Source organism: Chiloscyllium punctatum, chromosome 18 (genome assembly GCF_047496795.1).
Source record: "Chiloscyllium punctatum isolate Juve2018m chromosome 18, sChiPun1.3, whole genome shotgun sequence".
Taxonomy (NCBI): domain Eukaryota; kingdom Metazoa; phylum Chordata; class Chondrichthyes; order Orectolobiformes; family Hemiscylliidae; genus Chiloscyllium; species Chiloscyllium punctatum.
The window spans coordinates 75,098,341-75,115,604 of NC_092756.1; the positions used below are offsets into that span (position 1 = coordinate 75,098,341).

A 17,264-nucleotide genomic window follows, 5' to 3' on the forward strand; every position below is an offset into this window, starting at 1 on the left:
CCGGGACGCTAAATGTCTTCAAGGCCGAGATTGATAGGTTCTTGTTGTCTAGAGGAATTAAGGGCTACGGGGAGAACGCTGGCAAGTGGAGCTGAAATGCGCATCAGCCATGATTGAATGGCGGAGTGGACTCGATGGGCTGAATGGCCTTGCTTCCACTTCTATGTCTTATGGTCTTATGGTCTTATGGGAGGGCTGTGACTGCGAGGGTGACCAGGGTCGGGGACGTGCTGGATGGTGGGGGCCTGGGCTGGACGCTGCCGCAGGATATAGCGAGCAGGGCAGCGGGAGACGTCCGGTACGTGGCCACCACCATCCGACACCTTAAAACGACGGTGCTCAGACCCCACGTAGTGCCCCAGTTGGAGGATGCTCAGGTGTGCGGTGGGATCCCATCTGCACTCACTCCTGCCCCGACGGAATTTCACATTGGCCCCAGGGTCCTGTACTTCCTGCGGGAGACTGTGCCCCACAACCTGAGCTGTCTCTGGAGTTTTAGTTTTGTCCCTTTCAGGGGTGTATCACACAGGGCCCTGTACAGACTGCTGCTGCACACCCTCATCCACCTCCCGGACACACCCTGGCGTGCCCATTTACCACCGGGCGGTGGGGACCATCCTCAGTGAAGGGCTCTCTACATGGGAGTCTTCCCCCTTTCTCACGTGGATCTGGGGTGGAGGGTATTGCACGCGGCAGTCCGCAGATTGTGGTGGTTCACGGACTCCCAGCCCAACTGCTTGTTCTGTGGTACTGTGGAGTCCATGGAACAGGACGCTTGCACTCCCTTTTGAGCTTTCTGGGAAACCTTCTCCTCCGTTTCTGGTTGGACTTCAGCCCCACACTCCCCATCATTGGGCACCCAGTGCCGAGGGGGGAGGGTTGGTCAGAGGATCTCCTCGTGGGTCTGCTCCTGGGCCTGGCCAAACTGGTTGTTAGGGCCGATTGCCTGACCCTCTTCCGTGGTTACGTTCGAGCCCGGGTGTCCCTGGAGAAGGAGCACGCAGTGTCTACCAACATCCTTGAGCTGTTCAGAGAGTGCCCTCCCCCTCACTGTTTGGTCACACAGCATTGCCCTTTGATGCTTGTCACTGGCCACTCGGCTGTTTCCTTTCTTCCTGGTGGTGGGAATTGAATAAAGATTTGTACATCTGTTGTCTTTCACTGTGTCTCACACCTGCACACACACAACATGGGGGCTGGGGAAAATATAAGCACTACCACAGTTAGGCAGCAGTGCGGGGGTAAAGAGAAAAACATATATAACCAGGAGATTTAGAATCCCCTCAGTCCAGGGCACTGACTCTGTGCTGGCTGAGCCACAGTCAGTGTGTTCTTGGAAAACAAAACTTAAAAGCTGCCATTTTAGCACCACACATGTGGCCCGAGTGGCCTAATGGATAAGGCACTGGTCTCCTAAACCAGGGATTATGGGTTCAAGTCCCATCTGGGGTGTCTGACTTTTAACCCTTGTCTTCATGGCTGATCTTCGTCCGAGGTCAAGTCAATTTCTCATCTCATCTGGATAAGTCCCCAGGTCTGTGTTGGGTTGGTGGGACCTTGTGTCAGAAAAATACAGAATGTTGAGGATATGCAGGATACAGGGGTGAATCGACTGAAAGAGACAGCACAGTCACAATGGCTGAAAACCTGCTGAGATTCTCCTGGGGATGGCATGGTAGCTCAGTGGCTGGCAGGACTGCCTCACAGTGTCAGGGACCTGGCTTTGATTCCTCCCTTGGGTGTCTGTTTGTGTAGAGTTGGCACATTCTCTCCATGGGGTACTCCGGGTGCCTTGGTTTCCTCCCACAGCCCAAAGATGTGCAGGTTCGGTGGATTGGCTTTGGGGAATGCAGGGTGAGAGGATCGGGCTTGGGCCTGGATGGGATGGTCTTCAGAGGGTCAGTGTGGATGTGATGGGCTGAATGGCCTCCTCCCACCCCACTCTAGGGCTTCTCTGAACAAGTTTGGAGCAGATGGTCAAAGGCCCAGTCAAGGCTTCGTGAAGGGACTGGCATCCAGGTGTGTGTCCCTATGCTCCTTTTCCCTGATCTTCCCGAATGTTCAAATCAACATCATCACATTAAAGACATTTTGTTTCTTGCCTTAATGAGAAGGGATTTGCCTTCAAGAGCACAAAGGTTTTGGATGTTGTCTCTTGAGGTTTGCTGATGAAACCGTTGATGTGCAAGGCCAGCTGCAGATAATGGCAGAGACACTCTCCAGTGGTGATTGTCAGCGTTACCAGTCGTGAAGACTTCATCCAAGAAACTGACGGTGATCTTGACCGCAGTCTCACCACGGCCTGCAAATCACAGTCGGCTTAACCAGACTCAAGAACTAAAGAGAAACCAAGAACATCTCACCGATATTACCATGAAGGTTGGTCACAGCAAAGGATCAACGGCGAGAACGCAAAAACACATTTCATATCTCTCTGTGCTGGAACTTTCTGCTGTCTTTCTCTACTGAAATAATATCCAGCTGCTTTATTCTTCCTACCAAAGTGTATGACCTCACACGTTCCAACATTGTTTTTCATTTGCTAAGTTTTTGGCTACTCCCTTAACCCATCCATCTCCCTCTGTAAACTCTGTGAGTCAGCCTCAGCAGTTGCCTTCCCACAAATGTTTGTCCAATCTGTGGATGCGGCACTCCAAGTTCTCCAATGATGGCCTAACTACCTCACATCTCCATCATAAGGTCACATGGGCTGCCACATCCCATCAAATGAATGCCGTCATGGGGATGTTTGCAAAGTGGATTAAAGAGCGAGGACACACAAGGAAAAGTCCAACACCCCAGATGGGACTTGAACCCACAATCCCTGGTTTAGGAGGCCAATGCCTTATCCATTAGGCCACTGGGGCTGCACAGTAAACACAAAAATAGCAGACTTTAAATACTGCACCCTGACCACTCATTGTGGGTTTTTCTGAGTTATATTCTTTCACTGCACTCTGGGGATCCAAGATGGCGGTGATCTCAGACGATCATGTTGCAGAGCTTTGCACCACAGCACAAGGGGGACGAATTTCTATCCCACCCAATCCGGACCATCACGATATCCTGGGACTCTGAAAAGGTTGTGGAGTCCCAGGACATTGTGAAAAATCAACGTACCTGCGTTTTCATCGTCCAGGGATGTTGAAGAAGGGAGGAGCAGTGTCCGGGGCCAGGCCCCCGGCCCAGCCTGCAGGATCCTCGGACTCGATTACCGACCAGGCCCTGGGGAAGGAGCTCACAAAATCTCGCGAGATGTTGGGGAAGCAGATAGAGGTGAAGCTGGCCCCGATCTCGATCATGCTGCAGAAGCATGAACAGCAGCTGGGAGACCTGGAAAAGAGGACGGATGAGGTTGAACACACAGTCACAGTGGTGGAAGCTGATACCAGTTCCTCTAAGGATAAGATCCAAGCATCGGAGGCTGAGGGGTGACCTTACAGAGGTTTATAAAATTATGAGGAGCATGAATAGGGTAAACCGCCAAGGTCTTTTCCCTTGGGTGAGGGACTCCAGAACTAGAGGGCTTAGGTTTAGAGTGAGAGGGAAAAGATATAAAGGACACCTAAGGGGCAACTTTTTCAGGCAGTGGGTGGTGTATGTGTGTGGAATGAGCTGCCAGAGGAAGTGGTGGAGGATGGTACAATTACATTGTTTAAAAGGCATCTGGATGGGTATATGAATAGGAAGAGTTTGGAGGGAGATGGGCCGGGTGCTGGCAGGTGGGACTAGATTGGGTTGGGATATCTGTTCGGCATGGACGGGTTGGACCGAGGGTGTGTTTCTGTGCTGTACATCTCTATGACTCGATGACTGGAAGTGTCAGTCTGAGTAAATCCGTTGTCTAGCTCCTGGCAATGTGACCCCATTGGATGATGTGAACCCAGCTCATGACCCCTTTGGCCAAAGATATGGAACATTCTGGAAGGTCAGTGAAAAGAAGGATATGAACACACACCTGGATGCCAGTCCCTTGGCAAAGCCTTGACTGGGATCTGCAGCAGAGCTCTGACCATCTGCTCCAAACTTGTTCATAAAAGCCCTCGAGTGAGGGGGACAAGCCATTCAGCCCATCAAGTCCACACTCAGCCTCTGAAGAGCATCCCATCCAGGCCCAATCCCTATCCTCTCACCCTGCATTCCCCAAATCCAATCCACCGAACCTGCACATCTTTGGGCTGTGGGAGGAACACAATGCACTCCGAGTACCCCATGGAGAGAATGTGCAAACTCGACACAAACAGACACCCAAGGGAGGAATCAAAGCCAGGTCCCTGACACTGTGAGTCACCATGCCAGCCCCAGGAGAATCTCAGCAGTTCATTCACCATTGTGGCTCTGCTGTCTCTTTCAGGCAATTTCGACCCAATCCTGCAGATCCCCGACAACTTTGTGCAAGTTCATGTTGGACAGCACTTCCCATCAACTGAATGCAGACATGGGGATGTTTATAATGTAGATTAGAAGTCAAGTTCAACAAGGACAACCTATGAAATTTAGCTACTCAGGATAGTGTTAGGAGCCCAATATCTTATCCATTAGGCCACTGGGGCTACATGTCTGCTGTTAAACTGGCAGACTTTAAATACTGCACCCTGATGGCTCATATTGTATGTTTCTTATTTTTATACTCTCACTAATTGTTTTTTACACCATCCATCTCATGTTAAAAAATTGGCTGCTTGATAAATCAATCTCGCTTCCCATTTGTCCCCAAACGGACAGACAAGAAACCAACCAAACTCCAACATTGCACAACTCACATCTGAGGAAAATGGTGCAGACAGGAAAATAGCAAAGGGTTCAATGTTATTTTGTGCAACGCTTTCAAGATATTTGCAGTTAGTGGGGAGGAAGTAGGTGGAGATGTTGCAAAAAGTTGCAGTGAGGACAAATGCTTTCTTTGGTTAGACAGCACTTGGAATACTGCGTCCAGTTCTGGTCGCCCTATTATAGGAAAGATGTGGATGCTTTGGAGAGAGTTCAGAAGAGGTTTACCAGGATGCTGCCTGGACTTGAGGGCCTATCTTATGAAGAGAGGTTGACTGAACTCGGACTATTCTCATTGGAGAATAGGAGGAGGAGAGGGGACCTAATTGAGGTATACAAGATAATGAGAGGTATGGATGGAGTTGATAGCCAGAGACTATTTCCCAGGGCAGAAATGGCTAACACCAGGGGGCATAATTTTAAGTTGGTTGGAGGAAAGTATAGAGGGGATGTCAGAGCCGGGTTCTTTACACAGAGAGTTTTGAGAGCATGGAATGCGTTGCCAGCAGCAGTTGTGGAAGCAAGGTCATTGGGGACATTTAAGAAACTGCTGGACATGCATATGGTCACAGATATTTGAGGGTGCATACATGAGGATCAATGGTCAGCACAACATCATGGGCTGAAGGGCCTGTTCGGTGCTGTACTGTTCTATGTTCTATGTAGTATGTTCTAAATCAACAGAATCTTAGCGGGCATTCAGCCCATTGTGGCTATGCTGTCTCTTTCAGACAATTCTCCCCAAGATCTCCCAAATCCTGGAATTGCCTTGTGCACGTTTCTATTACACATCATTTGCCATAATCTCAGCACAGGCACAGTGATTTTGAACAGAGTAGTTGAAAAATGCAGTCAATTTGGATCATGATGAAGTTGGCATGGGACAAAAGTCAGCTACAAAGACCAAGCTTAAAACGTGAGCAGCCCAGAGGGAATTTAAACTCACAATCCCACACTTTGGAGGACAGTGGTTTACCCAATATGCTACTAGGGCACACAGAGCCATTTGCCAGTGTAAAGTCTTGGCATCATTAGAGTATTACATCCCAGCATGTTCCAACATCTCAAATGACATGTTGAGGGATACACTAAAGTTTCGGGCAGCTTCTGCCAAGGTGTAACAGGGAAACAACACGGTCTCAGGTCTTTCTGACAAATTATCACATCATTCTTTCAATTCTCAGACCCTCTTGGTGCCTGACAATGAACAGTGATCGGTTCCTGCCCAAGTACAAAATGCCTTTTTGTTCACAACAATACAGAAGCTTTGAGAAATGTCAACATTCCAATGTTTTGTTGGTTCTTATCTCTCTGCATAGACTGTACACAACTGATTTTGAATCAAGGAAAGCATACCAAACGCCTTCTTCACTCTCCTATCGATCCCCGACTCTACTTTCAAGGAGCTATGAACCTGCACTCTCAGGTCTCTTTGTTCACCAACACTCCCTGGGACATTCCCATTAAGTCTATAAGCCCAGCTAAGATTTGCTTTCCCAAAATGCAGCACCTCACATTGATCTAAATTAAACTCCACCCATCACTCCTCAGCTCATCGGCCCTTCTAATCAAGATCCCGTTGGAATCTGAGGGAACCTTCTTTGCTGTCCACTACACCTCCAATTTTGGTGTCATCTGCAATCTTACTAATGATACCTCATAATGATAATAACATATATATAAATGACGGAAAGTAGTGGACCCAACACTGATTCTTGTGGCACTCCATTGGTCACAGGGCTCCAGTCTGAAAAACAACCCTCCACCATCATCCTCTGTCTCCTACCTTTGAGCCAGTTCTGTATCCAAACAGCTAGTTCTCCCTGTATTCCATGAGATCTCACCTTGCTGATCAGTCTCCCATGGGGAACCTTGTCGAACGCCTTACTGAAGTCCATATAGATCACATCCACCGCTCTGCCCTCATCAATCCTCTTTGTGACTTTTTCAGAAAACTCAATCATGTTTTTGAGTCATGATTTCTCCAGCATTTTCTCTGTTTCAGATTTCCAGCATTCACAGCATTTAGCTTTTATTGGACAGCTTGCCATTTCACTTGGCAATGAAAAACATTTTGTGATTTACACATGAAAGAACTGAAACTAACCTGGTCATTCTAAAAGATGAGAGACTTCACACACAATCCAGATTTTTTTCAATATATAATTTCAGTGACATCACACTCTAAACGTTTGCCATAAATTCTGTGTCTTACAATCTTATACTCCACAACCACCTGACGAAGCAGCAGCGCTCCGAAAGCTAGTACTTTGAGATAAACCTGTTGGACTACAACCTGGTGTTGTCTGATTTTTCACGATGATTATTCGAAACTTGCACAAGGTAATTGCAGGAATTGGGAGATCTTGGGGTGAACTGTATGAAAGAGACAGCACAGCCACAATGGGCTGAATGCCTGCTATGATTCTGGTGATTTGTCCTCAATGCAGCTGTTTTGCAACATCTCCACTTACTCCTTCCTCACTAACTGTAAATATCTTCAAGGTGCTGCACAAAATAACATTGAGCCCTTTGCTATTTTCTCGTCTGCTCCATGTTCCTCAGAATTGAGTTGTGCAACATTGGAGCTTGGTTAATTTCTCGTTTGTCCGTTTGGGGACAAATGGGAAGTGAGATTGATTAATCAAGCAGCCAGCAATTTAGCATGAGATGGTCGGGGTAAAAAACAATCAGTGAGAGGATAACACTCAGAAACACACAGTATGAGAGGTCGGGTGCAGTACATAAAGGCTGTGAATTTCAGCCTGCCATGTGGCCCCAGTGGCCTAATGGATATGGCACTGGCTTTCTAAGCCAGGGATTGTGGGTTCGAGTCCCATCTGAGGTGTCAGTCACTTGCCCTTCTTCAACTTGATTTCTAATTTACTTTGGGAAAATCTCCATGTCTGCATTCAGTTGATGGGAAGTGGTGCCCAACATCTTCTTGCACAAGTTTTGCAGGATTGAGGTGAATTGTCTGAAAGAGAAAGCACAGTCACAATGGCTGAAAACCTGCTGAGATTCTCCTGGGGATGGCATGGTGGCTCAGTGGGTAGCACTGCTGCCTCACAGTGTCAGGAACCTGGCTTTGATTCCTCCCTTCGGTGTCTGTTTGTGTCGAGTTTGCACATTCTCTCCATGGGGTACTCCGGGTCCTTTGGTTTCATCCCACAGTCCCAAAATGGACAGGTTCGGTGGATTGGCTTTGGGGAATGCAGGGTGAGAGGATAGGGGTTAGGCCTGGCTGGGATGCTCTTCAAAGGGTCAGTGTGGATGTGATGGGCTGAATGGCCTGCGCAACTCACGCGAGGACTTTTCTGAACAGGTTTGGAGCAGATGGTCAGAGCTCCACTGCAGGACCCAGTCAAGGCTTTGCTAAGGGTTTAGCGTTCAGGTGTGTTTTCCCCCTCTCCTGTCCCTCATCTTCCAGAATCTTCTGTGGCTTTGGCCAATACGGTCATGAGCTGGGTTCACATCATCCAATGGGGTCACACCAATACCCTTCACTGTTGTCATGCCAGGAGCTATAAAGTGGATTGACTCAGGCTGACACTTCTCCAATATACAACCCTCAGTCTGGTTGGAACTGGTTCTTCTTGAATCTTTGTAGCTCTTTGATCTTAGCTGCATGGTTCTCTCGAGCCGATAGCTGCTGTTTAATTTAGTTTGGCCAATTTTCTATCAGGTCAAATTTCTCCAGCTGAGGATCAATTGAGAATGCCTGATTTTGTTGTCATGGTCATGTGACCACACAGGATTGAGATCAGCTGCACTCTGAAGGGTTAAACAAAATCAAACATTCAAATACCATTTGAGCCCACAATCTCTGGTTTAGGAAGTTAGTGCCTTACCTATGAGGTAACTGGTTTCCAACAGATAGACCTATCTGTCTGTGGATACAGCAACTTCTCTTTTGGTTGTGTTGGTATCAGACTAAGCTATATTCAGTCAATGTTACCACTTGAACCCCAGATTACCTGTATGTTTGGTATTTATGATAAGGTCCAATATGTCAATGGAAATGATTGAAATCTGGGTGTTCAAGGTTGGAACTGATGGGGCTGTGGCTATGCATTTGGGCCCTTACCTTTCTTAGTCAAGGTATTGAATACAATTGCAAGGAGGCTATGATGGAGGTGTGTGGTAGTTAGGCCATCGTTGGAGAACTTGGAGTGCCACATCCACAGATTGGACAAACATTTGTGGGAAGGCAACTGTTGAGGCTGACTCACAGAGTTTACAGAGGGAGATGGATGGGTTTAGGGATTGGCCCAAAAATTTAGCCAATTGAAATACAATGTGGGAACATGTGAGGTCACGTAAATTTACCCCCCGTCTGGAGCTGATATATTGGGATCCCTATGAATGCCCTCCACCAATGATTCAATCCTCACTGTAAAAAGCAGTGGGGAAAGGGAACAGACCTGCCGGCTGACCCAAAAAATGTTAAAATTGCTTGATCACACCCTGTTTGTGATGATTGCAGTGAGAGGGTCATTATGGAGACCCTTTACCCATCTTATAAAAACTTCGCCCAAAACAAACCGCTCCAGAGTATAGAAAAGGTACGGCCTCTCAACTCGGTCAAGCGCCTTCTCTGTATCTAGAGAAATCACCAATCCCTACATTGACCTTCCCTTTTTTAAGAATACGAGAAATATTGGCCTCTCTCAGAGATGGCGGGAGACAATCATGGCTGTATGAGTCATTAAACATGTTGAACATCGGGCCTGACAATATGTTTATAAATTCCTTCTAGAATTCGCTGGAAAGTCCATCAGGACTGGGTGCCTTTCCACTCTGAAGCTGCTTCACAGCCTCCTGCACCTCTCGCTCTGATAAGGGGACATTGAGAAAAGACTCTTGTTCAGGGGTCAAACCCAGGAGCTCCAGATCCTGAATAAAGCCTGTATTTTGGCCCGCCCCTCCTCACAAACCTCAGACTGGTATAACTTAGTGTAAAATCTCTGGAATGACACATTAATCTTTTTGGAGTCACACGTTCGGTTCCCAGACCCTTCCCTAATCACTGTAATGGCTTGAGGGGCGCTCTTTTACCTAGCGAGATATGCTAAGTATTTGCCAGACCTGCCTCCATGATCATATAACCTCTGCTTTGCAAAATTAAGCTCATTCTTTGCTGTCTGTGTGAGCACGGAATTCAATGCAGACCGCAGCGCCGCAATCCTCTGGAACTTGACCAACGAGGGCCTGTCAAAGTAGGCCTTCTCAGCTGCCTTCAACCATGCTTTGAGGAGACGTTGCTGCTCACCCTTCTTCCGCCTCCTACTGGCAGAGTAGGAAATAACTGACCACTGTCATAGGCTTTGGCAATTTCCAAAAGGAAGGATTGGCTACGAGCCGAGCGTGAGTTAATGTCGAGGAAAGACCAAAATTCCCGAGACAAATGCTCCACAAACGTATTATCCTTGAGGATAAAAGGATCCATTTGCCAGTGCCTTGGACCCACTGTAACGTCCTTAATCTTAACCAACAGGTACAGTGGAGTGTGATCAGAGATGGTAATATTACCGATCGTACAAGGTGCCACCAAGTCCAGGGTTGCCACGGGGATTGGAAAAAAATCAATCCTGGTGTGACATCTGTGTGGATTGGAGAAGAAAACCGTAAAATCCCTGCCTGTAGGGTGGAGACACCTCCAGATGTCCATCAACCCTCACTCCACACACAGATCCACTCATTGTTTAGTTTGTACAGAGGATATCGGGGGTGGGGGCTTTGGGGAACCTCAGTACTGTGGGATCCATGAGACAGTTAAAATCTCCCCCTATAATGATATGCCAGGACTCCAGACTGATCAATTCAGAAAACAAAAAGTTGAGGGGATGCACTGGAGGACAATAACATTTAAACACCATATTTTTCCCATTTATCAATGCTATAAGAATTACAAACCTCCTGTGTGTGTGTCTTTGACACACTCTAGTAACTTAACCTGGAGATTCCTCCTCACCAATACAGCCACTCCCCTACTTCTGGTATTAAATGATGTGAAGTAAACCAGATCAAGGCCATTCTGCTGTAGTTTCAAATGCTCCCTGTCATTCAAGTGCGTCTCCTGAAACAAAGGAATATCCACTTTCTCCTTTCTAAGACTCAAAAGTACCTTCTTCCTCTTAATTGGTGAGAGACTTCCCTTGATTCCTGAAGAAGGGCTGATGCCCGAAACGTCGATTCTCCTGTTCCTTGGATGCTGCCTGACTTGCTGCGCTTTTCCAGCAACACATTTTCAGCTCTGATCACCAGCATCTGCAGTCCTCACTTTCTTCTCGACTTCCCTTGATATTCCAGGTTCACCATTCAATCATGTCATTAGCCATAATCTTCTGCAGTAACATTTAAATTCCAGAGAGGAGGAACACGAACCACAAATCACTGAGCCTTAGTGTCATATGATCCATCAAATATACAAACTACATGAACTGAAACCACTACAATTGACAAACCTACAAAACTATCAAAGATTAAAAGCAATACAAACCACCATATAAAGTGCCAATGGCGCTGAATAGGGGAACTCACCTCCTGCCCAAAGGGGTCAACTACCCATCGCAAACTGCGCATGAGTGGGCATCAAGCCATCCCAAACAGTTTCCCTCCTTCTAGCTAGAGCCGTACCACAAACACAAGCAGAATAGAAAGTAAATATACCATAGAATAGAAATATGAATAAAGAGAAAAACATTTCAGATCGATGGGGTAAATACCCCACCTATCCTCTGGTATAACTTCACTTAGAAATTGAAAGTACACATCTCAACCGCCACCAAACACAGTTTAAACCGGATTATTACCAATTGGGAAAACAAGGAAAAGAAAGCTCCAACTGGACTTCCTCAGTTTCTTTAAAAAACAACAAAGACATAACCAAACAACACTATTTGTAGATACTAAATTGTTCAGATTCGGTTAATTTGTCCACAAAGTCTCTTGCCTTCTCCGATGTATCAAAGAGATGTACGGATCCATGTAAGGTTATCGGAGCACCGCCGGATACCTCAGAGAGTACTGGATCCCAAACTCCCTCAGTCTTCTCTTGGCAGAAACATTATCCGTCAGGGGGCGGGAATTAAACAGCCAGGGCTGACAAAGGAAGTCAGGAAATGTATCATAGGGAAAGAGAGAGCCTCCAAAGTGGCCAAGAGCACTGGGAAATCAGAAGATTGGGAAGACGACAAAAACAAACAGAGGATAACAAAGACATAGAAATAGGAAGGAGAGGATCAAATATGAAGGTAAGCTCGCCAGTAATATTAGAAATGATGGTTAAAGTTTCTTTCAATACATAAGAAACAAACAAGAGGCAAAAGTAGAAATTGTGCCATTCCAAATTGATGCAGGAAGGCTCGTGAAGGGAGATAAGGAAATGGTTGAAGAACTTGGTCAATACTTTGTGTCAGTCTTCACAGTGGAAGACATGAGTATTATCCGAACAATTAAGGAGAGCCAGGGGGCAGATTTGAATATGGTAGCCATTACAAAAGAGGAAGTGCTCAAAACGCTAAAAGGTCTAAAAATTGATAAATCTCCCGGCCTCGATGGTCTACATCCGAGAGTTCTGCGGGAGGTGGCTGAGGAAATAGTAGAGGGTATTTTCAATCTTTCAAAAATCACTGGAATCAGGGAAATTCCCAGATGATTGGAAAATCACTGTTGTAAACACCTTGTTCAAGAAAAGATCAAGATAAAAGATGGAAAATTATAGGCTTGTTAGCCTAACCTTGGTTGTAGGTTAAATTCTAGGATCCATCATTAAGGATGAGATTTCTAAATTCTTGGAAGTGCAGGGTTGGATTAGAACAAGTCAGCATGGATTTAGTAAGGGGAGGTCATGCCTGACAAACCTGTTAGAATTCTTTGAAGAGGTAACAAGTAGGTGAGACCAGGGAAACCCAGTGGATGTGATCTACCTAGATTTCCAAAAGGCCTTTGATAAGGTGCCTCACGGGAGACTGCTGAGTAAGGTGAGGGTCCATGGTGTTTGAGGTGAGCTACTGGCATGGATTGGGGATTGGCTGTCTGACAGAAGGCAGAGAGTTGGGATAAAAGGTTCTTTCTTGGAATGGCAGCTGGTGACAAGTGGTGTCCCCTAGGGTTCAGTTTTGGGGCCGCAGCTGTTCACTTTATATATTAATGATCTGGATGAAGGGACTGGGGGACATTCTGGTGAAGTTCACCAATGATGCAAAGTTAGGCAGACAAGCAGGTCGTTCTGAGGAGATGGGGAGGCTGCAGAAAGATTTAGACAGTTTAGGAGAGTGGTCCAGGAAATGGCTGATGAAATTCAACCTGAGCAAATGCTCGGACTTACACTTTGGAAAAAGGAATACAGGCATGGACTATTTTTTAAACAGTGAGAAAATTCTTAAAGCCAAAGTACAAAGGGATCTGGGAGTGATAGTCCAGGAATCTCTAAAGGTTGACTTGCAGGTTGAGTCCATGGTTAAGAAAACAAATGTAATGTTGCCATTTATCTCAAGAGGGTTGGAATGTAAAAGCAGTGATGTCCTTCTGAGACTTTATAAAGCTCTGGTTAGGCCCCATTTGAAATACTGTATCCAATTTTGGGCTCCACACCTCAGGAAGGACATACTGGCACTGGAGCATGTCCAGCAGAGATTCACACAGATGATCCCTGGAATGGGAGGCTTAACATACAATGAACAGCTGAGGATCCTGGGATTGTATTGATTAGAGTTTCGAAGGTTGAGGGGAGATCTCATACAAATTTACTAGATAATGCATGGCTTAGAAAGGGTGGATGCTGGGAATGTGTTTCCATCAGGACCCATGGGCACAGCCTGAGAATTAGAGGGGGGTCAATTTAGAACGGAAATGAGGAGACATTTCTTCAGGCAGAGAGTGGTGGGCCTGTGGAATTCATTGCCGTGGAGCGCAGCAGAGGCCAGGGCGTTAATTGTCTTCAGGGCAGAGATTGATAAATTCTTGATCACGGAAGGAATTAAGGGTGAACGGTGAGAGTGCCACAAAGTGGCGTTGAAATGCCCATCATTCACGATTGAATGGGGGGGGTGGACCCGATGGGCTGAATGGCCTTACTTCCATTCCTATGTCTTAGGCTCATCATCGTAAGGTTTTCTTTTCTGGTTTCCCACCGCTGAGAAGTCCTGGAAAGGCATGAGCTTAGAGCCCTCGTAAATTAGGGCCTTCAGATCCTTCCCCTGGATTAGACTACCGACAGTGTGGAAACAGGTAACACTATGGGCAATTTAACATGGCCAATTCACCTTTGTACTGTGGGAGGAAACTAGAGCAATGTGCAGACTCCACAATTCCCAAAGCGGGAATTGAACCTGACACCCTGGTATTGTAAGGCAGCAGTGCTAACCACTGAGCCACCTGATTCTGGGAGCTGCCACAATTCTCTCCTTAGCTCTGTAGTTCATACAGTTTTTGAGCAAAATAAAATGTAGTTCTGCAAATTCAAATTCACCCCACAAACTTATATGTGCTTGTAAGTGTGTGTGTGTGTGTGTGTGTGTGTGTCTGTGCACATGTGTGCGTGCGCGCGTGTGCGTGTGTGCGTGTGGGTGTGCGTGTGTCTGTGCGTGTGCATATATGGGGTGGGGGGGTGGGGCTGTTCTGAGTGTCAACAGACAGGAGTGTTCCCTCCCAGTCAGAGAACACTTCAGCAATTCGGGACATTCGACCTCGGACCTTCCTCCAAGGGGGACTTCGGGACAGGCAACAATGAAAAGTGGCCGAGCAGAGGCTGATCACCAAGTTTGGGAACAATGGAGATGGCCTCAACTGGGACATTACAGGTGACCCCATTCAACTACACACACACACACACACACACACACGTACACACACACACATACACACACACACACACATACACACACACATGCACACATACACACACACTTACACACACACACACATACCCACACATACACACACATACACGTATATACATAAACACAAACACATACACATATGCACATACACACCCACATACACACACGTACACATACATATATACACACACACATATATACATACATACACACCCACACACATGCATACGCATATTAACACACACACATATACACACACACACGCACCCACACACACACATGCACACATATATACACACACATTCACATGCATAAACACATATACACACACAGATACACACCCACACACACAAACACATCCACACACAGATATACATACACACACATATATATACACACACATATGCACACACACACATGCACACGCACATATACACACAAATACACACCCACACACATATACGCACACATACACTCACATATACACCCACACGCACATATACACACACCCATATACACACACACATATAAGTTTGTGTGATGAACGTGTACTTACAAAATTACATTTTACTTTGCTCAAAAACGATATGAATTCCTGTGAGATGCTGTAAATCTGTTTATTAGATTAGAATCAGTCTGACCATTGTGGCACAGACAGTCTGACACAGGGAAGCTCACACCTTCAATGCATCATCTGGGCCCACACGACACCAATTGTTAAAGTTCACTTGAGAATGTAACTTTTGATAAAAGTTCTGCAATTTACATATGAAAGAACGAAAACCAACCTGGCCATTCTAAAAGATGAGAGACTTCACAAACAATCCAGATACAATTTCTCAAGATACAATTTCAGTTGCATCACACTGTAAACATTTGCTATAAATTCTGTGTCCTGCAATCTTATTCTCCACAACCACCTGATGAAGGAGCAGTGCTCCGAAACCTAGTGCTTCCACATGTTCGACTCTAACCTGGTGTTGTGTGATTTTTAAATCTGTCATTCACCCATCTCCTGACGGTTGAGCATACATCTCAAGGTCAGGACAGCGGCCCTCCGCAGGGATACAAATCGACTCCTTCTTTGGTCGCTCCACGATGGATCTCTCTGATGACTGTTCCCGTTCGTTGGTTGGCTCATTGGGATCATTGCTGACATCTTGGAAGAATTCCTGGAGTCTCATTGGTCTGATGAATTCCTCACAACTTTCCTCAAGTATTCTTGTTGGTGATGGGGACAAAGGGAGACTAAATCTGATTTGCATTTCAACTTGAATTTGTTAAAAAAGTATTGAAACAGTTTGTAACATCATTTGGAAATGCATACAGTGGTTCTAAATCAGTTGTGTACAGTCTATGCAGAGAGAAAAGAACCAACAAACCATTGGAATATTGACATTTCTCAAACCTTCTGTATCGTTGTGGAAAGAAAGGCATTTTGGACTTGGGCAGGAAACGATCTCTGTTCATTGTCAGGCACCAAGAGGGTCTGAGAACTGAAAGGACGATGTGATCATTTGTCAGAAAGACCTGAGACTGTGTTGTTTCCCTTTTACACCTTGGCAGCAGCTGCCTGAACCTTTAGTGCGTCCCTCAGTGTGTTGTCACAGATCTGGGAGTGTGCTTGGCTGTCACACTCATTTGAGGTCAACTGTTCCCAGTGGTCTGCCAATATAGTGCCCTCATGGCCTAATGGTTATGGCACTGGCCTCTGAAATCTGGGATTTCAGGGATTTCATTTTTAAGCCTGGTCTTTGCAGTGGCTGATTTTCATCCCATGTCAACTTCATCTCAATCCAAATTGACTGGATTTTTTAACTACTCTGTTAAAAATCATTGTGCCTGTGTTGAGATTATGGCAAATGCTGTTTAGTAGAAACTTAAACAAGATAATTCTGGGATTTGGGAGATCTTGGGGTGAATTGTCTGAAAGAGACAGCACAGCCACAATGGGCTGAATGCCCGCTAAGATTCTGTTGATTTGTCCTCAATGCAGCTTTTTGCAACATCTCCACTTCCACCTTCCCCAGTAACTGCAAATATCTTCAAGGTGCTGCACAAAATAACATTGAGCCCTTTGCTATTTTCCTGTCTGCTCCATTTTCCTCAGACTTGAGTTGTGCAAAGTTGGAGTTTGGTTGATATCTCATCTGTCCGTTTGGGGAGAAATGGGAGGCGGGATCAATTTATCAAGCAGCCAACAATGTGGCATGAGATGGAAGGCGGAAGAACCAATCAGTGAGAGTACAACACACAGAAACACACACGATGAGAGGTCAGGGTGCAGTATTTAAAGGCTGCCATTGGCAAAAAGCAAGTGGGGCCCCAGTGGCCTAATGGATAAGGCACTGGCCTTCTAAGCCAAGGGTTGTGGGTTCAAGTCCCATCTGGGGTGTCTCTGTGGCTTATCCTTTATTTCTAAACTATTTTGGAAAAATCCCCATCTCTGCATTCAGTTGATGGTCAGTGGTATCCAACATGATCTTGCACAAGATTTTCAAGGATCTGCAGGATTGAATGTTGAAGGTGGTGATCAAGTGGCTGCTGTTTCTGGATGGGGACGAGATTCCTGAGAGTGCGGTTGGAGAGGTTGCTTTTGGAAGCCAGCTCTCATCACACTCTCATCAACAAACCAACACTTCAACACTG

The 17,264-nt window shown here is 46.1% G+C and overlaps 4 non-coding genes across 4 annotated transcripts; 3 read left to right on the forward strand and 1 right to left on the reverse strand.

Moving 5' to 3' along the window:
• The first annotated feature begins 1,379 nt into the window (after window positions 1-1,379).
• Window positions 1,380-1,452, forward strand: trnar-ccu (transfer RNA arginine (anticodon CCU)). The gene has a single exon. It is a non-coding gene; the product is annotated as a tRNA-Arg (tRNA).
• Window positions 1,453-2,794: 1,342 nt separating this feature from the next.
• trnar-ccu (transfer RNA arginine (anticodon CCU)) lies at window positions 2,795-2,867 on the reverse strand. The gene has a single exon. It is a non-coding gene; the product is annotated as a tRNA-Arg (tRNA).
• A 4,678-nt stretch (window positions 2,868-7,545) lies between these two features.
• On the forward strand, window positions 7,546-7,618 carry trnar-ucu (transfer RNA arginine (anticodon UCU)). Its single transcript has one exon. It is a non-coding gene; the product is annotated as a tRNA-Arg (tRNA).
• Window positions 7,619-16,937: 9,319 nt separating this feature from the next.
• Window positions 16,938-17,010, forward strand: trnar-ucu (transfer RNA arginine (anticodon UCU)). Its single transcript has one exon. It is a non-coding gene; the product is annotated as a tRNA-Arg (tRNA).
• The last annotated feature ends 254 nt before the right edge of the window (window positions 17,011-17,264 follow it).